We start from the raw sequence: 25,926 nt of genomic DNA, 5'->3' as shown, positions 1-25,926 counted from the left end.
TGTTTTTACGTCATTACAGACTTTTTGACATTTCGATTCAATGTTATGTAACTCGGTAGTTAAATCTTCACGTGTTTGTTCAAGCTTATTTTCCACTGAGTCTAACTTTTGAAGCTTTTGTTCCATTGCGTCTAACTGTTGCTGTGTTTGTCTCTGGTATTGTTCCATTGTGTCTAACTTTTGAAGATTTTGTTCCACTGTGTCTAACTGTTGCTGTGTTTGTCTCTGATTTTGTTCCATTTGTTGCATTAATTGCAATAATAATGTATTAGTGTCCGGAATATGTTTCTCTATGCTTTTTGGCAGTGCATTTTCACCGGCAACATTCACATTTTGACAAGCAGAAAATGTGTCTTGACTCATTTGAGAAAACGGTGAGGACCCAAAACCTGAATCTACAATATTAGCGAGATTGTGTCATGTCATTTCGGATTCCTGAGGCGAGCTGTTGCCGACCGATCGATCGATAATGCTTGCCTGTTCACTAATTGTTTCACTGTCTACGCCATTATTTGCAACCCGCTCCATTTCCCTACGCGCAATTACCAAATTACTACTTTGGACATTAGTTAATTCATTACTCGGTGGCGCTAACACACTGCTTTCGTTTTCACTGTCATTTCTCAGTTTACTTTGGAGCCTAGTATTACGTTTTTCACACGCCATTATTGTCACAATATTTCACACGACAACACAGAAAAGCACAATTTGAAGAGCAAAATAAAATAACATAGCAATGGAAATAATGTCTACTTAATTGCAAGCGCAGCTGCGAAATACTTGGTGCAAATCTACATGCATGCCACAACTGTTTTATTGTACAACAATGAAAAACTACAACTACAGTGGAAATTCTCTCTATAATTACGCGCTGGCAATGAACAAAAGCTACACTAATTACACAAACTACAAGAAATAAATCAGAAGATTCCAGTGAGGTATCCTCGGCTAAGGGTCGACATATGAAACGTCCCCTTTTTAACAATTGTACATGACTGTGCTTAACCTGACACACAATATTTTTAGCGCAACGCAATCTGACTATCAAAGATCCCTGCAAAAGAATGGCCCTGAGTAACATTAAACTATACCTTTCACAAATCGCTTACCTCACAAAAATCTTGGTTACTCGAACTACTGCAATACAGCCGGCGCCACTACTGCCAGCTAAATAAAAGATTCAAACTATGGAAGGCAGTAACTACTGATAGGGATAGTTAGCAAATGAAAGATGTTAATAGAGAACAAACACTGTATTTACCTTATTAGTCATAATATATATAGCAGTTCATGACAAATTACAAAACTCCGCCATCTCTCTCCCCACATCCACCACTGCTGGCGGCTCACCTCCAACTGCGCAACGCTACGCGCTGTTCACAGCCAGCTGCCTAACACTACAATGGCGAGTATTACAACAATGCAAAACAGCCACAGACTGCACACAGCACAGCCAGTGATTTTCATACAAAGGTGGCGTTACCAATAAAAAAACCTAAACAGCCTACTTACATAGTGTATGGTATAGTAAAATGTGAGAAAATCAGTGGAAAACATATTAACGTAAAAAATTCTGCATCAACAATCTTCCTATTTCGTTCAAACCAGCCGTAAGGACCTGGTGTTAGATTTTCAGCTTCAAGAATCAGACCCCTACGCAAGAAGTATTGGAGCCATCTCAGCATGACAAGCTTAGTAAACTTGAAAGTTTATTGTAATCTTCGCTCCTCTCAAATCTTCATAAAAGACGGATTACTAATTGCTTGGACTGGATATTAGATGGAAGAAGGAAGGAAGGCGGAGATTGCATTAAGTTGTCTGTTGCATACATGAGCATTGCAGGACAGTTGTTAGGAGACGTTAGAGGATGTTTTAAAACTGGCAGTCAGATGGTTAAGAATGGATTTCTTTATAATTCGTGGCAAGCGGCACTCGGCCTTCATGCCATAAGTGGTCTGCCAAGACCATCCGACCACCGTGTCATCCTCAGATGAGGATGCAGATAGGAGGGGCGTGTGGGCAGCACACTGCTATCCCGGTCGTTATGATGGTTTTGTTTGACGGGAGCCGCTATTATTCGGTCGAGTAACTCCTCAACTGGCATCATGAGGCTGAGTGCACCCCGATAAATGTCAACAGTGCATAACGGCCCGGATGGTCACCCATCCAACTGCCGGTCACGCCCGACAGCGCTTAACTTCGGTGATCTGACAGGAACCAGTGTATCCACTGCGGCAAGGCCGTTGCCAATTCGTGGGAGGAGCAATTAATTTTTTCTGTTCCTATTCCCGTTACTTATTGTTTTCAATCAGAATTCCTTTATTGTCAGAGACGGAACCTCAAACACATATTTCCATACATCTTTTAAAATAATTTACCAAAGTAGGTTTCAGTATTAACTTGGTGAAATGTTTAAACAAATTGCCGTAAATGCCTTCTATAAGATTTGCAGCTACAGGGTTTGGACAGAAATCTGGAAATACTGCGAGAAACTGGTGCAGTTGAAAAACGCGCAGAAGGAGCTAGATAGGATGAGGAGGGAGAAGGGGGTTGGGGAATGGGAGCTGGCTGTTGGCAAGAGATCTGCTAGGAGAAGGAGATTTTCAGATAGTTTTACTAGATATGACCAACTGTCAGAGCCTAGTGGAGAGGAATCTCTAGTAGCTGTAGATGTAGGAAGTATGCAGCAGACCTCAGCAGTTACGGTGGCTAGGACAGTTGCAAAGTCTAAGAGAAAGAAGAAGGTTCTGCTGTTAGGTAGTTCTCATGGTAGAGGTGTAGGCCAGCAGTTGCAGGAAGTTTTGGGGAGTGAGTACCAGGTCACCAGCATTGTGAAACCTAAATCAGGATTGGCCCAGGTGACTGTTAACATAGTGGGGGAGGGGGGGGGTTATGTAGGGATTTTACTAAAGATGATCAGGTAGTGATTGTGGGTGGGGCTGGTAATAGTACTGACACGGATGGGAAGTATGACATAGATGGTGACCTAGAAAAGATAGCCACTCAGACTGGCAACACGAATGTGCATTTCGTGGAACTGTTTCTGCGTCACAATCGGCTTCGTCTTTATACAGCCGTCAGGCGTAATAACATGAGACTTGGGAGTGCGCTGATGAAAGAAGGCATGAGTCACATTTCAGTGGTGTCGTTGGAGTCTATCAGCAGGTCGGGTTTCACTAGACATGGCCTGCACCTCAACAGGTATGGAAAGGGGAGGTTGGCATAGCTTATAGGTGACAGCATAGGTGGGGGTGGTGGGATCACTCATGGGAAAATTCCTGTAGTAGTGGGTGTTAGAGCTGTACCTTTTTTAGATTTAAGTCAGCTGATAGGTATTCCTGCTTAAGGGAAGTCTCTCTAACAAAGAAACCACTTTCGACAAAGCTTAGGTATCCGATTAATGAGGGAATTAGTATATTTTATCAAAATATACAAGGTATTAGAGATAAAGTTAGTGAACTGTTATAGATGTTGACTCTGAAATTATTGGTACATCTGAACACTTCTTCAATAAGGAGATAATTCAGCTACTTCCTTTACCAGGATACAGGTTGGCTGGCAGCTTTTCTAGGAGCTCTTTGCAGTGTGGGGGAGTAGCCACGTATGTGAAAAACGGTATCCCATTTGAGTCAATTGATGTTTCAAAGTACTGCACTGAAAAGGCGCTTGAATGTTGTGCAGGTGTGGTTAAATTTAGTGGAGCTAAACTTCTAACTGTTGTTATTTATAGATCCCCAGACTCCGATTTCACAACATTTTTGCTAAAGCTAGAGGAGGTTCTTGGTTCACTTTATAGGAAATACAAAAAGTTAGTTACATGTGGTGCCTTCAATATTAATTGTATAAGTGATTGTGCAAGGAAAAGGGTGCCGGTAGACCTCCTTAATTCATATAGTCTTATGCAAACCGTATTCTTTCCAACGAGAGTGCAAGGGAACAGTAGAACAACTATAGACAACATTTTTGTTCATTCCTCATTACTAGAAGGGCATTCTTTTAGCAAAAAGGTGAATGGCCTTTCAGATCATGATGCACAAATTTTAACTGTAAAAGATTTTTGTCCTGCAACATATGCTAAATATAGTTATCAACTGTTTACGAAAGCTGATCCAGTTGCTGTAGAGACCTTTGTAAACCTCATCAAGGAACAAGAGTGGCAAGATGTTTATAGTGCTGATACAGTAGACGTATAATGCTTTCCTCAAGACTTTTCTCGTGCTCTTTGAAAGTTGCTTTCCGTTAGAACGTTCAAAACAGGGTACTAGCACAAACAGGCAGCCTGGGTGGCTGACTAGAGGGATAATAATATCCTGTAGAACAAAGTGGCAATTATATCAAAAAGTTAAAAATAGTCAAAATCTAAATGCAGCAGTACAAACAGTATTGTAAGGTGCTTAAAAAAGTTATTAGGAAGGCAAAAAGTATGTGGTATGCAGATAGAATAGCTAAGTCTCAGGATAAAAATAAAACCATATGGTCAGTCGTAAAGGAAGTGGCTGGTCTGCAGAGACAGGTCGAGGATATAGAATCAGTGCGTAGTGGGAATGTCCGTGTTACTGATAAGTCGCATATATGTACAGTATTTAATAATCACTTTCTGAATATAGTAGGTGAACTAAATAGAAACCTAGTCCCAACAGGGAATCATATAGCGCTCGTAGAAAAAAGTGTTCCGAGACTGTTACCTGAAATGCTCCTCCATGATACTGACAAGAGGTAGATTGAGTTAATAATTAAATCACTAAAGACCAAGAACTCTCATGGATATGACGGGGTATCTAGCAGAATACTGAAGTATTGTTCTATGTATGTTAGCCCAGTACTTAGCCATATCTGTAACTTTTCCTTTAGGAATGGTCGGTTTCCTGACCGATTAAAGTACTCGGTAGTGAAGCCACTTTATATAAAGGGAGACAGGGATAATATTGACAATTATAGACCTATTTCTATGCCATCGGTGTTTGCTAAAGTTATCGAGAAGGTTGTATATACAAGGTTACTAGTGCATTTAAATTCATATAATTTGCTGTCAAATGTTCAGTTTGGTTTTAGAAATGGTTTAACAACTGAAAATGCTATATTCTCTTTTCTCTGTGAGGTTTTGGACGGATTAAATAAAAGGTTGCGAACGCTAGGAGTTTTCTTTGATTTAACGAAGGTTTTTGACTGTGTTGACCACAAAATATTACTGCAGAAGTTGGACCATTGTGGAGTAAGGGGAGTAGCTTACAATTGGTTCACCTCTTACTTTAAGAACAGAGAGCAGAAGGTAATTCTCCGTAATATTGAGAGTGGTAGTGATGTTCAGTCCCAAAGGGGCACTGTTAAATGGGGCGTTCCCCAAGGGTCGGTGCTGGGGCCACTGCTGTTTCTTATTTATATAAATGATATGCCTTCTAGTATTACAGGTGATTCAAAAATATTTCTGTTTGCTGATGACACCAGCTTGGTAGTGAAGGATCTTGTCCGTAATATTGAAACATTATCAAATAATGTAGTTCATGAAATAAGTTCGTGGCTTGTGGAAAATAATTTGATGCTAAATCACAGTAAGACTCAGTTTTTACAGTTTCTAACTCACAATTCAACAAGAACTGATATTTTAATCAGACAGAATGGGCATATTATAAGCGAGACGGAACAGTTCAAGTTCCTAGGCGTTCGGATAGATAGTAAGCTGTTGTGGGAAGCCCATGTTCAGGATCTTGTTCAGAAACTAAATGCCGCTTTATCTACCATTAGAACAGTGTCTGAAATAAGTGACATTTCAACACGAAAAGTAGTCTACTTCGCATATTTTCATACGCTTATGTCATATGGTATTATTTTTTGGGGTAATTCTTCTGATTCAAAAAGGGTATTTTGGGCTCAAAAAGGGGCTGTTCGGGCTATGTGTGGTGTAAGTTAGAAAACCTCTTGTCGACCCCTATTCAATAGCCTGGGGATTTTGGCATTGCCCTCACAGTATATATTTTCTTTAATGTCGTTTGTTGATAGCAGTATTAGCATATTCCCAAGAGTTAGCAGCTTTCACTCAGTTAATACTAGGCAGAAATCCAACATGCATGTGGAATGCACTTCCTTGACTCTTGTGCAGAAAGGAGTGCAGTATTCTGCTGCATCCATTTTCAATAAGCTACCACAAGAACTCAAAAATCTTAGCAGTAGCCCAAACACTTTTAAGTCTAAACTGAAGAGCTTCCTCATGGCTCACGCCTTCTATTCTGTCGAGGAGCTCCTGAAAGAGCTAAAAATTTAAGCAAATTCCAGTGTTACATTCTTGATTTTCTTTATTTAAACTAACGAATTGTCGCCTGAATATGTTTCTTATATTTCATTTTATCTGTTTCTACAATCTACAACTGAATATGTTTCTTATATTTCATTTTATCTGTTTCTACAATCGTGTTATAATTTAATGTATTGACTCATTCCATGACCATGGAGACTTCTCCTTAATGTGGTCCCACGGAACAATAAATAAATAAATAAAAATACATGGTCGAAAATAAATGCAGGTGATGCCCAAGCCAGCAGGGTGCAGCATTATATTTGACCTCGAACGGCACCTGTACAATGTCCTCAATCATTCCTGTTCATAACAGTGTTCTGTGTCGTTATTGAATCGTTTTGTCGGAGCTCAGTGAATTCGAACGCGGGCAATTTGTTGGTGCTCTGCTGGTGGGTCCTGTCGTAGCCAAGGGAGCTGGAGTGGTTGGTCTTTCAAGAGGCAGTGCATCGAAGACATGTACTGTATACGGGGTAAAACATCATTCGCTAAGTCGCAATGTGGACCAAAGTGTGACCATGAAGAACAGTTATAGGAGAGGATTGTGGCGAAAAAGAAGAGGACGTGAGGTGCAAAAATCACCGCATCATGCTCGCAAAGCCTGTCAGCACCGAAACAACACGAAGAGAGTTCCACAAACAGGGCATTGCAGGGTGAGCTTCAACTCCAAAGCCAATCATCAGTGATGAAAATGGTGATGCCAAAGCCATAAAATCTGATCTGTGGAGCAGTGGAAGAAGGTTATTTGCTCAGATGAGTCTTGTTTCACGCAGTTTCCAAACTGACCGACTTTACATCTGAAGAGTGAAATATGGCGGGGGTTTGGTGAGAATTTTGGCAGCTATGCTGCAGAAAAAATGATGGAACGATCAAGTACATGACACGGTGGTTCTGACACTTTTTTTAGGATATGGTCACAAGTTACAACATGTAGTTCCAGACTCAGAAACATGCTGCATCCATAACATGGGATGGTCGACAGTTGCTTGCAGTATATCCAGTATAATCAGAGTGATATGTTGTCGCATACTATCCTACAGATCTGGAAGAATCCGGATGTCACAAGAATTTAGATCGATGGATGTGGAAGGCCATACACCATGAAATTGCCTAGAGAAGATGCGGTCGCTGCCGAAGATTTCTTGACACTGTCATTCACCCGGCAAACAACATGTGGTGTCGCACCATCTTGCATGAAAACAGCGGTGTGGACACAGTTGCGTTCGCCCGCATCTCGTGGTCGTGCGGTAGCGTTCTCGCTTCCCACGCCCGGGTTCCCGGGTTCGATTCCCGGCGGGGTCAGGGATTTTCTCTGCCTCGTGATGGCTGGGTGTTGTGTGATGTCCTTAGGTTAGTTAGGTTTAAGTAGTTCTAAGTTCTAGGGGGCTGATGACCATAGATGTTAAGTCCCATAGTGCTCAGAGCCATTTGAACCATTTGAACCACAGTTGCGTTCTTGCAATGCTGGAATACGTGTTGTACAATGAGATCCATATAATGGACAGATGTGACTGTACACCTATTAGGCCTGCGATGTACCTTCACCTTGCAGAAAAACGTACCAAGAATGAAGGAGCTTGTGAAACTATTCCACACAATCACATAATCTGAGTCCAGTAGATGTTCCTGCACATCATGTGGCGGAGTAGAACCACATATGCGACAGTTTTGACCGTTCACGGCACCATGCAGAGCAAAATGTGTCTCGTCCATCTAAGGAATATTCCCTGGTCACATGTCATCCATTTCCATGAGTGCTAAAAAACGAAGGGTAAAGTCATGTGATTGTGGTCTACCTTGGGTCTACAACTGGTGCACATTTTGAATCTTTCAGGGATGCCAGCGTAAAATGGTGGGCCAGGGGAAAGACAATTTGCATAACGCAGCTCGAGCGCTGGCTGCAGAATGTGAACAATGTGATGCATGATCGGCTATAGCTACAGCAACTCCATCAACAACTGTCGTGGGAATGGGCCGCCTCCCTTTCTCTGGTGCACCACCGAATTCATCTGTTTCTTCAAATTTCTTGATCATATTCTTTAACCCATTTTTGACATGGAGCGTCTTTGTTGCTGTTTCTGTCGGCGTTATTCCCGCTGCTGTTGCTGCCATCCTGATGGCTACTCTGCAAGGCCACGTTACTGCCAAGGATTATATGACTATTTTTGCCTACTCAAGACCGTTTCATAATACAACGTTTGTTCCCCAGTGGTGGTGCTGTGCTCCAAGGCGGCAGGGCTCCGGCTGACACAGCTCGAACTGCCCTGGTCATTACTCTCACCAAATCTCAGTATTATCGAGCCTTTGTGGTGAAATTTCTAAGAGAATGGTACGTGAGCGCTATCCGTCTCCATCATCGTCTGTTGACACTATTTTACGGGAAGGGTGGGGCCGGCCGTTGTGGCCGAGCGGTTCTAGGCGCTACAGACTGCGACTGCTACGGTGGCAGGTTCGAATCCTGCCTCGGGCATGGATGTGTGTGACGTCCTTAATAAAGTTTAAGTAGTTCTAAGTTCTAGGGGAATGATGACCTCAGAAGTTAAGTCCGAGCCATTTTAACGGGAAGGGTGGTATAAGATTCCCTTGAAAACCATACAGGACCTATGTTTAATCACTGCGAGACGAACATAAGCCGTTTTAAATGCTACAGTGTTAGTAATATGTTGTGGTGTGTCCACCTTTTTGCCCCCACCCCCTCTGCACCCCTCCCCCGACCCCCCTGTACGTCGTACTGAAGAAGGTAGGATAAGGCAGACAGATAGTTACACTGGTATGCTAGTCTGTGGGTGTTTCTAGAAGACACTTTCATTTACCTGGAAGAAAATCAACGGGGCAGAAAACAGCTGTGGGAGACTGGCGCATAAGATGAGTCGCTTGTCTGGAATGTGAACAATGCTGTTGAGGTAGGGCCGACGCTTTCAGAACAGAGAAGAACATAAAAGTTTATGATCCAGGGGGCAGGCTGCTCGAGCATAATACCAGGGGTAATGGGGAGAGCTCTTATTCTAGAACCGAATAAAACTCGCCGTTAAATGGAATGCATTTAACGGACATGTGTAGAGGGACAGTAGAAAAGCGTCACTCAACAGCATAAGTACTGCAGGCAATTTGTCTTACTTTTTAATCTTTTCCGACAACGTATATTGGCCTATTAATCTTAAAAAAAGTTCCGATAAGATAAATAGAAGGATCTTCATTAAGGTTTCATTTAATGGTCGAGCCTGGAATCAAGTGTATATTAACAGGTTTCTATACAGTTAATAAATTTATTATCTGATTGATTATTACAATGTAACTGCGCAAAAATATGCTGAATTTTACGTTTGATGAAGCGTATTGGTTATCATTTGTTCTAAAATTATGACTCTTGATACTTCAGCGTTTCTGCCTTGCATATCTTGTTTGTTTCATTAATATGCTCTCTAACCTACTGTCGTGCAGAGCGGTGTATTACATGATTGTCAATTCCGTCATTATTATTGGGGTTTCACACAACTCCTTCTACTGACACAAGGAAACAAAGAATTAGTGTGCTCAGAGCATTTCTTGAGATCGCAAAAAATTACCCTCTTTCAAACTATAGAAAGGACATACAAATTCATCGAATTGTGCTTTACTTACAACTCGACAATGAACACACGCTGTTTTATCATGAGCACCATTCTGTGTTGCGATCAGCTGGTGTCACTAAACCCGCCTGTTGCTCTCACTCACTCAGACGTAACGAGACAGCGAAGTACTCGGGACGAAGCACATGAGAGATAAGCATGCGCAAACATATGACAGCAAGCGACGGTTTCCGTCATCTTCTGCGGTGATCAGTTCACCTGTTCATTGTCAAGGGTCACACTGCTACAGTTTTGTAAATATTTTGCAGGTCATCTGTGTTATGCACACACTGTACTTCCTTTTCCGTGTGAAGTGTCCGCAGTGCCACCAGATGGCATTCAGATGCCCAGTGGGTGGTGGTAACAGTTTGGCTCATAAGTGTAAATTTTTTGAAATATTGCAAGATAATACTTCGCTGACAGCCAATTCCATGGTCTTTCGGAAAGTTGGTATCCCCACTGTGGGACAAATACCGGATGATTATTATTAAACTGATCATGTTCTGAGTGCTTCCATGCGGGCTGTATACATCGCAGGACGATGAAACTTATTGGGTATGTTTATTAGTATGTGCTCACCTGGAGTGTGCTGAAAAGATAGTAGTTCCACTTTCTGTCACCAGGTGAAAACCCTGCGCTGTAAGCAGTCAGAGTGTGGAATGTGTCCTGTTTTGACGTCAGTATACTGTTTGTCACTCTGCGACAGTTGTTGATTTATTTTTGAAGTGTAAAGGGTTAAGAAGGATGAAATTTTCCGTACGAAAGACAATGGCTATCGAGAAGGAACACTTCGAAATGCTGGTAAATTTGTTTCGTCAGAATGGCAGCAACAGCAGCACTGCATTGCGGGAATAACGCCGACAGAAACAGCAACAAAGACGCCCCATGTCAAAAATGGGGTAACGAATATGATCAAGAAGTCTGAAGAAACAGATGAATTCGGTGGTGCACTAGGGAAAGGGAGGTGGCTCATTCCCACGATAGTTCTTGATGAAGTTGCTTTAGCTATAGCCGACCATGTTGTCTTTCCCCTGGTCCACAATTTTACTCTGGTATCCCTAAAATATTCAAAATGTGCCCCTATTGTAGCGGCAATGTAGACTGCAATCACATGATTTTGCCCTTAGTTCTTTAGCATTCATGGAAATGGATGACATGTGACCAGGGAATATTCCTTGGATAGACGAGACATATTTTGCCATGAACGGTCAGAACTGTCGCATAGGTGGTTCTACTCCGCCACATGATGTGCAGGAACATCTACTGGGCTCAGATTATGTGATCGTGTGGAATAGTTTCACAAGCTCCTTCATTCTTGGTACGTTTTTCTGCAAGGTGATGGTACATCGCAGGCCTATTAGGTGTACAGTCACATCTGCACGTTATATGGATTTCCTTGTGGAACACGTATTCCAGCATTGCAGGAACGCAACTGTGTCCACACCGCTTTTTTCATGCAAGATGGTGCGACACCACATGTTGTTTGCCGGGTGAATGACAGTGTCAAGAAATCTTCGGCAGCGACCGCATCTTCTCTAGGCAATTTCATGGTGTATGGCCTTCCACATCCATCGATCTAAATTCTTGTGACATCCGGATTCTTCCAGATCTGTAGGATAGTATGCGACAACATATCACTCTGATTATACTGGATATACTGCAAGCAGCTGTCGACCAGCCCATGTTATGGATGCAGCATGTTTCTGAGTCTGGAACTACATGTTGTAACTTGTGACCATATCCTAAAAAAAGTGTCAGAACCACCGTTATGACGTACTTGATCCTTCCTTCATTTTTCCTGCAGCTAGACCACATTCTCAGTGATTATAGAACCGTATTTCACCTGGTGTCAGAAGATTGAGCTGTTATTTTCTTCAGCGTACTCCGCGAGCGCAAAAATTAATGAACTTATCTACAATGTTGCTGCATCCTGCTATGTATACACCCCGCGCTGCAGCACTCGCAACCGTCAATTTAATAACAACCACCCGCCACATTCATCAGTATTACTCGACAAAGCAATCTGAAGAGCTGCCTAGCGTGGCACCGTACAGCAGCAACAGGAAGATGGAAGTAGTGGGAGTGAAGGGGAGCACTGTTACACACTACATGCCTGTTCCGTCTTTGGCAATCTTCTGCTATACATGACATTGATCCAAGCACCCATTTAGGACAAGAACCTTAGTTACTAACGATGCTTCGTTGATAGTATTTGTAAAATTACCTTCTACATCTACACAGATACTCTGCAGACCACTGTAATGTGTCTGGGTACTTTCCAATGTTCTTCCTGTTCTATCAATGTATGGAGAGCTTTGAGAATGACTGCCTAAAAGCCAATGTGTGTGCTGTAATTAGCCTCATCATGTCTTCGTGACCCCCACGGGAGTAGTATGTGAGAGGTTCTACTATATTCCTAGATTTATCACTTAAGTTGGTTCTTGAAACCTTGTGGGGACAGCTGAAAATGTGTGCGCCGACCGGGACTCGAACCTGGGATCTCCTGCTTACATTGCAGACGCTCTATCCATCTGAGCTACCGAAGACACAGATGAATAGCGCGACTGCAGGTATTTATCACTTGCATGCTTTCCGTGAGACCGACATTCCCAACTGTCCACAATCTACATACGTAATGTACCTAATAGATATTTGCCCATCCACTCATTACTCGCGCACACTAAGATGACGATTCCCGTAAGAGTTCGGGCAACCTGTGCGCATTCACACAGACGAAGGTCAATGGCTGGGTAGCCTTTAACTACATACACTCCTGGAAATTGAAATAAGAACACCGTGAATTCATTGTCCCAGGAAGGGGAAACTTTATTGACACATTCCTGGGGTCAGATACATCACATGATCACACTGACAGAACCACAGGCACATAGACACAGGCAACAGAGCATGCACAATGTCGGCACTAGTACAGTGTATATCCACCTTTCGCAGCAATGCAGGCTGCTATTCTCCCATGGAGATGATCGTAGAGATGCTGGATGTAGTCCTGTGGAACGGCTTGCCATGCCATTTCCACCTGGCGCCTCAGTTGGACCAGCGTTCATGCTGGACGTGCAGACCGCGTGAGACGACGCTTCATCCAATCCCAAACATGCTCAATGGGGGACAGATCCGGAGATCTTGCTGGCCAGGGTAGTTGACTTACACCTTCTAGAGCACGTTGGGTGGCACGGGATACATGCGGACGTGCATTGTCCTGTTGGAACAGCAAGTTCCCTTGCCGGTCTAGGAATGGTAGAACGATGGGTTCGATGACGGTTTGGATGTACCGTGCACTATTCAGTGTCCCCTCGACGATCACCAGTGGTGTACGGCCAGTGTAGGAGATCGCTCCCCACACTATGATGCCGGGTGTTGGCCCTGTGTGCCTCTGTCGTATGCAGTCCTGATTGTGGCGCTCACCTGCACGGCGCCAAACACGCATACGACCATCATTGGCACCAAGGCAGAAGCGACTCTCATCGCTGAAGACGACACGTCTCCATTCGTCCCTCCATTCACGCCTGTCGCGACACCACTGGAGGCGGGCTGCACGATGTTGGGGCGTGAGCGGAAGACGGCCTAACGGTGTGCGGGACCGTAGCCCAGCTTCATGGAGACGGTTGCGAATGGTCCTCGCCGATACCCCAGGAGCAACAGTGTCCCTAATTTGCTGGGAAGTGGCGGTGCGGTCCCCTACGGCACTGCGTAGGATCCTACGGTCTTGGCGTGCATCCGTGCGTCGCTGCGGTCCGGTCCCAGGCCGACGGGCACGTGCACCTTCCGCCGACCACTGGCGACAACATCGATGTACTGTGGAGACCTCACGCCCCACGTGTTGAGCAATTCGGCGGTACGTCCACCCGGCCTCCCGCATGCCCAGTATACGCCCTCGCTCAAAGTCCGTCAACTGCACATACGGTTCACGTCCACGCTGTCGCGGCATGCTACCAGTGTTAAAGACTGCGATGGAGCTCCGTATGCCACGGCAAACTGGCTGACACTGACGGCGGCGGTGCACAAATGCTGCGCAGCTAGCGCCATTCGACTTCCAACACCGCGGTTCCTGGTGTGTCCGCTGTGCCGTGCGTGTGATCATTGCTTGTACAGCCCTCTCGCAGTGTCCGGAGCAAGTATGGTGGGTCTGACACACCGGTGTCAATGTGTTCTTTTTTCCATTTCCAGGAGTGTATATGAAGACAGTAAATGCTCTCGAAAGAACAGATACCATTGATAACCGTGCAGCTTCTCTAGAATAAATAATAATTAATTGAAGCCCTCAGCTGCCGACAGGTGTTGATATACCTCGATGGAGCCTGCTGAAAATGTGTGCCCCGACCGGGACTCGAAGCCGGGATCTCCTGCTTACATGGCGGACGCTCTATCTATCTGAGCCACCGGGGACACAGATGAATGGGCAAATATCTATTAGGTACATTACGTATGTAGCTTGTGGACAGTTGGGAATGTGAGTCTCACGGGAAGCGTGCAAGGGATAAGTCCCCGCAGTCGCGCTATTCATCTGTGTCCTCGGTGGCTCAGATGGACAGAGCGTCTGCCATGTGAGCAGGAGATCCCAGGTTCGAGTCCCGGCCGGGGCACACATTTTCAGCTGTCCCGATCGAGGTATATCAACAACACCTGTCGGCAGCTGAGGGTTTCGATTAATTATCATTTATTCTAAAGAAGCTGCACGGTCATGAACGGTATCGTTTCTTTCGAGAACAATCTTCATATATATCTCCATAAAACTCTCCAGTGGTCAGATAAACCTGAGACCATTCATGCTGCCTGTATTTGTATACGTCTTAGTCCCGTTTGACAAAGGTCGCACACGCCAGAGGGATATTCTAGGATGCGTTGCACTGTAAGGAATCCACTTTGTACACTCACTGTATTTCCCTAGTATTCTACGAGTGAATTGGAGCCTTCTACCAGTTGTACCTGTAACTGAACCTATGCTATCGCTCATATTCCTGAAAACAGTTACACTCAGATGCCTGAATGAATTGACCGATTCCAAATGTAACGCATTAATACGGTCGCCATAGGATACTACGTGTTTTCTTTTGGCAAGTGCATAATTCTACATTTATGAACATTGAAATCATATACTGTGATGTTGATATGTTCCTTAGCTGTGTGTGTCAGTTAATCATCTGCTTTTGCGTCGCTCAAACCCCTTCTGACTGATACTATTATATTTTCAATGACTTTGTGAAGCTATCTCCTAATAGTAAACACACATTCTATTACCGCTTTTCACCAGTCCTGTAATGACACAACAGCAAAAACAACAGCCGTTAATTTCTTTCAGATGTTAGAGCGCTACACCTTTCATACTACGTCTACGGATCTTACTGTTTAGAACATTCGAAATGACTTCGATGGAGTTAAAATCTTGTATTTACAATGACACTTAGACGGGAAGAAATCTATCTGTAGCATAATTTTGACAATGGTTTGAACAGTAGGAGTTTGATGATCGTTAAATAGTGTCAAAAGTGCGGCTTTCCTTAAATCTGACTATAATGGTTGTTATTACTTGCCAGCCAGGACTGTATTTCACTTCTGAGTGATCTAGAGTTTGGCAGTTTATTCTCCTACAACTTGTGATATGGAACATTATCAGAAACGGTTATACTTCTAGGAAGTAACCACGATTAACCCACATTTTTAAAAAAGTTAGTGTTTATTTCTGAATGAAGGTAAGAGGTTTTTGCTGTCAGAGCATCTAAGGGAAACGAACCTAGAACGAAACGCATGTCACCACCTGCGTGCACAAGAATTAAACGTTGCCAGGGAGCGTTGTTTAACATGTCTGACTTCGCCAACATTTATTGCCAGTGTAGCCAGTATTGAGAACGAATGAACTTTTTTGAACATAAACAATTGGTCGCTTTAATTCTGATGGTTCAAGTTTTCAAAGATATCTATGTTTATATATCTTCCAGCATCTGTGTTCTATCACCACACATTGTGGCACTTTTTAAAAATAAATCCCATAGGAAGAAAAATATTTCAGTTTCTTCACTGGCCTTGAAGAACAGTTCTATGTCAGAGAAGCTGTAAAGTTTTCATAACGTTGGTATTTGCTTGCAAGGTTCATAATGGTACAGGAAATTCTGCCTAATAGCACCTTCACCTATACTATCATTGGGACTTATATCATAGATTATGTGGGATTACAACACTGGATCACATCAGGAATTGTTAACATAATAGACCGGAAGAAGAAGACAGATATAGAGTTCTACAAAACATGCGCCATGCTGGATGACAGGACGAGGAGAGAATGTAGGAAGCACGACTGTTGACAAAATATCGATATATCAATATACGTTCCAAAGAATGTCTGTAGTTGTCAGCGATATTTTCATTCCATGTACGCCGATGTATCGATATGGAAATGGCAAAATCGGGTGCCGACATTTTTATTTTATATTATACTTTTTCCAGTTTTCGGTAGATATTTGAAACTGTTCTTTTGAAATACAGTAGTAGTAGAACATAATTTTCCTTCTCTGTGTGAAGGAGTCTTATTACTTCTTGAGCTTTCATTATGTCCTGTCTTTCTCTTTGACTGTGTGAAGCAAGTGTAGGTGACTCAAAGAAGAAGTTCGATTGCACTGAGGGGTGGGAGTGTCAATAGAATAACAAAACTTCCGATGTGAAGAAATAGCACACCAGTTGCGTTAAGGAACAATTTTTAGCGTAAATAGCGTGCTACTTCTTCACATGAGCATTCTTCAAAAACAGTTGCTCGAAATTATAAACAAACATCTAAATGACAAGATTGAGGGGAAGTGCTGACGTAGTCGGCGCTCGGCGCTACTAACACAAACTGCAACGTTCAATTTGAGAACGCAATTTTGACACTGCAACTGCTAGGTCGCTGGTGTTTGCGGAAATGAAAGGAAACAAGAAAGTCGGCCTGAAGTGTTCCGGAGAAATCTGATATGTGACGAAACCGAGCGACGGACACTTCTTATTGTGCCACTTACATGCAGTTACCATTGTTAGCGTTAACGTGCATCATTTTCCTTTCAGTTCTTTCTCCAAGAGGAATGAAGCTGCTAGCTTGTTGATGTACAGAATGTCTAATAATAATCAATACTTAAACATACAGCACAAAAACGGGCAGTAAATTTAGAATGTGCAGCAGATATTTTTATGAGACAGTACGTCGATATTTATTACGTCGGTATATCTACGAGGTGCGGCTAGAAAAAAAACCGGACTGATGCTGGAAAAAACATTTATTTACAATTATTTACAATTTCATGTTATCTCCTTCAATGTACTGTCCTCCTCGGTCTCTACACCGCTCCATACGAATTTTCCACTGTTCATAGCAATGCTGCAGATCATTTTCGGTAAGTCCATACATTACTTCCGTCGCTTTTTCTTTTACTGCTTCAACAGTCTCAAATCTAGTTCCTTTCAAAGCTGACTTGACTTTAGGGAAAAGAAAAAAGTCACAGGGGACCAAATCAGGTGAGTAGGGTGGATGATCTAAGATGGGAATGTTGTGTTTTGCCAAAAACGTCTTCACTGACAACGCACTGTGAGCTGGGGCATTGTCTTGGTGAAGGATCCATGACTTTTTTCTCCACAAATCGTTCCGTTTTCTCCGTACTCGCTCACGTAGGGTAGCCAGGACCCTAATGTAGTAATGCTGATTCACTGTTTGTCCCTCTGGTGCCCAATCAATGTGCACAATCCCTTTGATGTAAAAAAAAAAAATCATCATTGCCTTGAATTTCGATTTTGACATTCGTGCTTTTTTGTCGTGGAGAACCAGGAGTTTTCCAATGCATCGATTGACGTTTAGTTTCGGGATCGTAAGTAAAAAACCACGATTCATCGCAAGTAACAACATTTTGTAAGAAGGTGGGATCACTTTCAATGTTTTCCAGGATGTCAGAACAAATCATTCTTCGGCGTTCCTTCTGTTCAATTGTGAGACACTTTGGAACCATTTTTGAACACACTTTGTTCATGTTGAAACTTTCATGAAGAATCTGCCTAACACTTTCCTTGTCAACTCCTGTTAACTCAGACACTGCTCTGATTGTTAAACGGCGATCTTGTCGAACTAGTTTACCGATTTTTTCAATGTTTGCATCAGTTTTTGCTGACAATGGTCTGCCAGTGCGAGTGTCATCACTGGTGTCTTAGCGGCCATCTTTAAATCGTTTAAACCACTCAAACACTTGTGTTCACGATAAACAATCATCGCCGTACACTTGTTGTAACATTACAAACGTTTCACTTGCAGATTTTCCTAGTTTGAAACAAAATTTGATGTTAACACGTTGTTCTTTCTGTACACTCAACATTTTCCGACGCACAGACAAAACGTCAACTACTTAAAACAGACGCCACGGGCAGACTGAGTGCAGGAGGCAGATGAAACTCGAGCAGTAGGCGGAGCGAGAGTCACGTGACAGGCCACGCGACTTTCAGCCTTATTGCATTCGTTTTATTGTTTCACCAGTACTAGTCCGGTTTTTTTCTAGCCACACCTCGTAGTTATCGGTACCTGTTTCGATATATAGGGGTCGGTTAATGATACTTTTTAAATATCGGTATATCGGAGACCCAATATTTTAAAAAATATCAACAGTCCTAGAGGAACCAGAGACATGTTACAACCAGACAAAATGTGTAGCAACAATAAATTTCACGAACCAACTGACGAGTGTAAATGTGTACTATGCGGAGAAGGATGTAAAAGTAACACATTGCAACGAGTGCACTCTATAGCAAAGAGTAAAACTTATAAGACAAGTATAAAGGTGTATATTAATGCTCAACCTGAGCGCACTTTTTCATCAGTAATAACATATGCCAGCCGTGGTGGCCGAGTGGTTCTAGGCGCTTCAGTCTGGAACTGCGCGACCGCTACGGTCGCACGTTCGAATCCTGCCTCGGGTAAGGACGTGTGGGATGTCCTTAAGTTAGCTAAGTTTAAGCAGTTCTAGGTCTAGGGGACTGATGACCTCAGAAGTTAAGTCCCATAGTGCTCAGAGCCATTTGAACCATGCCCATTGAGCGCTCTTTTATGTAGCCACTGTCCTCTTGAGTTGCCCGTGTGTCGTCACGGTAAGTTATACCAGTTCTTCTTTTTACACTTCACTCAAACATAGACGGAATACGTATTTATACATTTAGTAAAAATTAGATCAGACTGCTACAAATCTACGTCCGTCTTACTTAAGAAAAACAGTACAAGTGTTTAGCGCTCAAGGCTTCATTTGTTCTCCATCGAACAAAATAGTGGAGGATCGCATATCGATCCGTATTCTTCCGTTTATATTGCAGCCCAAAGACGACGAATTACATTATTTAGGAAATTCCACCGTCGCTATGCGACGTCTTATTTACATTAATCATTCTTTATAAACAAGTAGCCGCGCGGTATTAGACGAGCGGTCTAGGGCGCTACAGTCATGGGCTGTGCGGTTGATCCCAGCGGAGGTTCGAGTCCTCCCTCGGGCATGGGTGTGTGTGTTTGTCCTTAGGATAATTTAGGTTACGTAATGTATAAGCTTAGGGACTGATGACCTTAGCAGTTAAGTTCCATAAGATTTCGCACACATTTGAACATTTTTATAAACAAGTATTCTCCTTCTGGCTGAAAGTGTTAACTATTTGCTGTTTTTATGAAGCCAAAAATAACGACTATCACACCGCCTCCCATGAGGAGAGAGAGAATGCCGAAGGATTACCTCGATCCTCATGTCATCATGAGATATTCGTGATTTTTGGTATGACACTTAAATAATATTCCTTCGGAACTTACTGGCGTACTAAGTACATGAATTGAAATTACATTTATAAACATATATCAGATATTTATCATTTTTCAAAATAAAGTTTTTCATTCTTTTTTCTTCAGTCACTTCATTCCTTAATACTAAGATTTACATTTATGTACATATTTAAGATTGGTCCATATTTGCTTATAACAATAAATGACTGATCATTTCTCAATTCGGAGGATAGAATTGAGAATTTACATTCTCTTGAGCTTAACAACTAATACATGAGTACAGTGAGTGTTTACTTTCACTAAACTAGAGTGGGCAATGTTCGAGCCTCTGTTGACTCATTGTGGTTCAATTAAAGTTTAATAACGTAGCACCACACTTGGTGATGCTTTCACCCTCTGTGTTAGTTGTCTATGGCGTTCATCATGCAGTACATCTGTCCTTTCCATTGTGGTGTCAGGAATTCGTGTGGTTTCCCGGGTTTTTGATTACAATATGAAGCAGAAGGAGTGGAAATTTTTAGTATAACTTACAACCTATTGGATACATTGGTTAAGGATCGGGACTGGTCTGGAGATCAGAGTCTTCCTATAGTGCGCATTCATTTTCTTTGTCCATCAAGAGACAGGATTATAATTCATTTTAGCAGTGTTCAGTAGTGCCGATATTGATGGCTTTAAGGTCTGAGTAATCTGACAATACTTCCCACTCATCTTAACTTCAACTCAAGAAAATTGCTTAATTTACGTATGAAAATGTAGTCACACGGCCATGGCGGTTAGCAGTTTAAAGTTTGGATTGTTCAGTCAGCCACTCACAGCGGCTGCGTAGTGTTGCGTGAGCTCCAATACTCAGTATCCGTTCGCACTCAGTCTGTAACAGAGCTACCGGTCGTCGATCGCCCCCCCCCCTCCCCTTTTTTTTCCCTTTGGTCTTCGTATCACGCGAGTGCATCGATACACACACCTCGCGCGCGCTGTGTTGTTCACTGTGGAAGTTCCGTACTGTAGCGCCTGGAGACGTTTCCTGGCTGCTGGAATCGTTGCCATAATCTTGAGATCACACTTTGTGGCACACGGAGGGACCGTGCTACGACCTGCTGTGCTTGACCAGCCTCCAGTCGCCCTAGTATTCTATCCCTCATAAGGTCGAGTCTCAGTACGGCACACAGTTTTATCTTCCAGGAAGTTTCATTAAAAATCACTTGTTTATATTCATGTTAGAGGTTGTGTGGAGAGTGAAGGAATATGAACAAAACCTCTAACATGAATAGTCCAGTAAGGACTATATGCATATACAAGTAGTTTTAATGTTCAACCTACATTTACTGCACTGAAGGTGGCGACTCAGCGACAGAATTTGTGATAAACAACAAACATCGTTTGGGACTGCACCATGTACTAAATGGTTCAAATGGCTCTGAGCACTATGGGACTTAACATCTGTGGTCATCAGTCCCCTAGAACTTAGAACTACTTAAACCTAACTAACCTAAGGACATGACACACATCCATGCCCGAGGCAGGATTCGAACCTGCGACCGTAGCAGTTGCGCGGTTCCGGACTGAGCGCCTAGATACTATGTACTAATTGAAATAATTATGTTTCTTTGTTTGTAAGTCTGTGTTATCAATTCGACTCACCATTGATACACGTCGGACTGAAATAAACCGATAAGATTAACTGCATGAAATTCATTTTCTTGTACAGTCTTAAACGTTTATGACATGTACGTTTCCATGATTTTTTTTACTCTAAACACGGAGACATTTGTAACGTTTGGGGAGCCGTCTCACAGCTAGGCTGATAACATTGACCTTGTTGATCGTTTCAGAATGACAGTGAGGAAGAAGACAGAATTTCTCTACCGTTGTTCGGATATTAAAACATCTAAATGTAAACTTATTAAGCGGGATAATGTGTACTGTACTTTTCTTGTGCTCTTCAGTTTTGTAGAATTCCTTGGACGACTGGAATACGCTCGTGCTGGAGGTCGTAAATCCGGCGAGGCAGCAAAATTGCGGCCTGCGGAACGCAATATTATTTTATGGCGGCGGCCACGCTGGGCAGGACTGGAGTGCTCTACTTCTATGCGGCTGCAGGTGGGGGTGGAGGGAGGGGAGGGAAGCGACGGCGATGGGGGGGGGGGGGAGCACTCATCACGAGTGTGGTTGGGTGGCGGTCTCCTCTTATACATCGGCATTGTGGGAAATCACCCGCCTCCCCTAAAAACGTCGAACAAAACCAGCCACCGTCATTCACACTTACTAAAAAGCAACACTGTAACACAAAAAGAAACACAGGCGGAGCTCGGATACTATCTGACACGCAAGCTTTGTTGAAAACTTATTTTTTCTGAAGGTGGTTTTGGAACACTCTTCACAATAACGTTAAATGCTATGATACGATGCTTAAAAGAATCGTAAAACTCAATGTATAAGGATATACACACGGCGGAACAGAATTCAAGAATTATTTTTTCTAAACTGCGTGTTTGCCTCCCATAGTGATACATAAGTTTGGAGTTTGGCTCAGAGGTGCCTACAATCTTCCTCTGTAATGGGGAAAAAGTGTAGCGCCCTGCGACGTCTCCCTCGACACTTCAAACAGCAAAATGTCGGCACATGAAAGAAGAAGGCCAGACCGCGGAAACCCACGTGACGTAGAAAGCGGGTTAATGATGTTCCATTGGCACAAAATTTTACCAAAATTCTGCTCTACGCCACCGTGGACGCGTCACACAATGGGAAGGTCGTCCCAGCCCCTCTTACACAGATTTTTCCCTTCTTTTGACGTACCAGCGATGGACGTCAGAACTGTGACGCCCAGCGCTGAATTCATGCTGTCTTCTTACGAGTGGCGGAGAAAATCATTTCAGACACACCGCCATTTATAATCGTCACGAAAAGGCCTCAGGGGATGGTCATCAATGAAACCTTGCCTTTCCTTGGAGCGTTAATTTCACGATCGAAAACGAGAGTTTGCAGTGCGAATGAGCAACAGGAGGACGATCTTAACAATCTTTGATACTGCTGACATCTCTCTGACGCTTCATCCCTTCTCTAAGAACATAGTGGGCTAGCAACACTACTGAATGTACTTTCACCCCTGAGGAGTGCAGTGCAACTGCAGTTTTTGCTCTGGTGTTGTGGGGAAGGCTAACCAAAGACTGTGTTTTATTGGCAGGACACTTAGAAAATTTAAGGAGACTGGCTACACTACGCATGTCCGTCCTCTTCTAGAATACTGCTGCGTGGTGTGGGATCCTTACCAGATAGGACTGACGGAGTACATCGAAAAAGTTCAAAGAACGGCAGCACGTTTTGTATTATCGCGAAATATGGAAGAGAGTGTCACAGAAATGATACGGAGTTTGAGCTGGTCGTCATTAAAATAAAGGCGTTTTTTGTTGCGACGGAATCTTCTCACGAAATTCCAATCACCAACTTTCTCCTCCAAATGTGAAAATATTTTGTTGACACCGACCTACATAGGCAGACACGATCACCACGATAAAATACGGGAAATCATACCTCGTACGGAAAGATATAGGTGTTCGTTCTTTCCGCGTGCTATACAAGAGTGGAATGATAGAGAATTGTGAAGGTGATTCGATGAACTCTCTGCCAGGCACTTAAATGTGATTTGCAGAGTATCCTTGTAGATGTAGATGAAATAGAAAGAGTGGATCAGTGATGATGTGGCAGATGCACACATAAATCGAAGATAGATTATTAACTTACGTAGCATGCTGGATGCACCAGTATGGACGATTGTACTCCTTTGGTTTTTTGTCTTGTGTTTGTTCACCAAAAAGTTTGCCAAGTTGTGCTCTGAACACGTGGATAAACTGTGAATAATAAAGCTGCTCACATCAGAAAGTGTGTTAGATCATCATTGAATATTGCTCTCCAAAGTGGTCAGCGTATGAGCTACAGGGTCCTCGATCGCCGATTTGATGAGGATGATGGAAGTGGTGACCCTGTACTAAACGGATTTTTTTCATTATCTCCACAGTGCTACACTCCATTCACAAATGAATCTTGCCAACGTGACGACAGAAGATCCAGTTTTGCCGTCCACTTCTGGAGTTGAACAGGCGTCTGCTGGTCCTGCATACATCGACAACGGCACCAACAGTAACAGATTTTCAAACATTAAAATTCCGCCCATGGAAGAAGCCTGTAGATACTGACAGATTTCAGAGAGGTTATATAATGGTAAGACAGAGATTCAGGAACCACGTTTTAAATTGTAAGACTTTTCCAGGGGCAGATGTGGATTCTGACCGGAATCTATTGGTTATGAACTGTAGATTAAAATTGAAGAAACTGCAAAAGGTGGGAATTTGAGGAGATGGTACAACTGTGATCAGAAGTGTGTAAAGTGCTTGCCTACCTGCAGGCGCCTACTAGGACTACTACACAGGTTTTCTCTGTAGAGGTACATTTTTAAAATTCTCACTAAATGTGGGCAGTTCGGACAGGGTATTGCCACGCTGTGAGGGTTTAGAGGGAGCCTTTTTCTTGTATTCACGCACGTGTCAACGTTTTATTCCTCTGTGATCATGCCACAGGAAAGAGTTACACAGGAGTATTACATTAAAAAAGCGTAAGCACTCTTTGCTGCCTTCGGATCACGTTCAAATTCGTCGAATGTTTTTGAACGGTCCCAAGTAGTTTCACCCTATACACCAGAGCAAAAATTGCGCTCACACTGAGACCAGTAGGTGTGAGATTACGTTCAGTGTGGTTGCTAGGCCACGAAGTCCTTAGAGAAGGGTTGATTCGTCAGAGAAATAACCATATCAAAAATTGACAAAAATGTCTTCCTTTTGCTAATCGCCTTTCAAACTCTCGTTTCCGACCGCGCAATGTGTGGAATCAACGTTGTAATGTCAGGGATGGTTTCACTGATGCCCTTTATGTCTCCCTCTGACATATTTTCGTAGTGATTCTGAGCGGCAGCGAGTCTGAAATGTTCTCCTTGGCCACTCAAAAGCAAAACAGCGTCATTTCATCGCTGGGCATCTCTGTTCTAACTTCTGTCGTAGTGGCGTCAAAATAAGGAATGAAATGTGTGTAAGAGAGACTGTGACGACCTTCCCATACTGTGAGACGTCCACCGTGGCATTGGGCAGAATTCTGATGAAACTCGGTGCTAATGCGACATCATAAATCCTTTTTACAGGTCACACGCATTTGAGCTTTGGCCTTTCTTTCGCATGTGCCGACACCTTGCTGTCTGAAGCTCCGTCGAACCCAAGGATGAAGTTGCAGGGCCCCACGCATTTGCACCATTACGAAGGTTTCCTGATCATACCTTTGTAAAAGGGGGTGACTTCAACTTGCCAGGTACAGACTGGGAGAGTCATTCTATCAGAACTGGTGCCAGAGACATTGTACTGTATGTCTTGTCCGAAAATTACTTTGAACAGAAAATTAGAGAACTCGTGAGGGTAACGTCTTAGATCTCCTGGCAACAAACACACCTGAACTTATCGCATCAGTTAACCACAGGAAGGTATCACTGATCATAAGACTGTGATCGCATCTATGACAACGGCTCTGAGGAAGAATGTTAAGAAGGGTCGGAAGATATTTTTGCTTAGCAAGAGTGACAGGTTATAAATTTCAGAGTATATGAACAGTCAGCGTCTAATATTCGGTAATGAGAACGGAGATGTGGAAAACAAGCGGAAAAAAATTCAAAGGCGTCGTGCAATATGCCCTAGACAAATATCTTCCCAGTGAGGTCTTAAGGGATGGAAAGACTTAGCACGGTATAATAGCTGTGTTGAAAAACAGCTACGTTAAAATGATCGTCACCTCAAATTCAAGAGGAGTATAAACCTAGCTGACAAACAGAAGCTGAACGAAGGGAAATGAGCATAAGAAGAGCCATGACAGAAGAGTTCAATGACTTTGAAAACAAAACTTTGTCATCTGACCTGAGTAAGAACCCTAAGAGGGATTGGTCGTATGTAAAATCAGTAAGTGGATCAACATTATTTATTCATTCACTCAGTCACCGTACTGTCACCGAAAGGGAAGATAACAGACAGAAGGCCGAAATACTGACTTCGGTTTTCCGAAGTTGTTTCACCACGGAAGAGCGTAACACTGTTCCTCCTTTCCATCGTATTACAAACGTCTAAATGGCAGATATTGAGATAACCGACTGCGGAACTGAAAAGCAGGTAGAATCGCTTAGTAGTGGAAAGGCGTCAGGATCAGATGAGATACTTATGAGA

This window comes from Schistocerca nitens, chromosome 4 (assembly GCF_023898315.1).
Source record: "Schistocerca nitens isolate TAMUIC-IGC-003100 chromosome 4, iqSchNite1.1, whole genome shotgun sequence".
Taxonomy (NCBI): Eukaryota; Metazoa; Arthropoda; class Insecta; order Orthoptera; family Acrididae; genus Schistocerca; species Schistocerca nitens.
Note: the sequence above shows the minus strand (reverse complement) of the source record.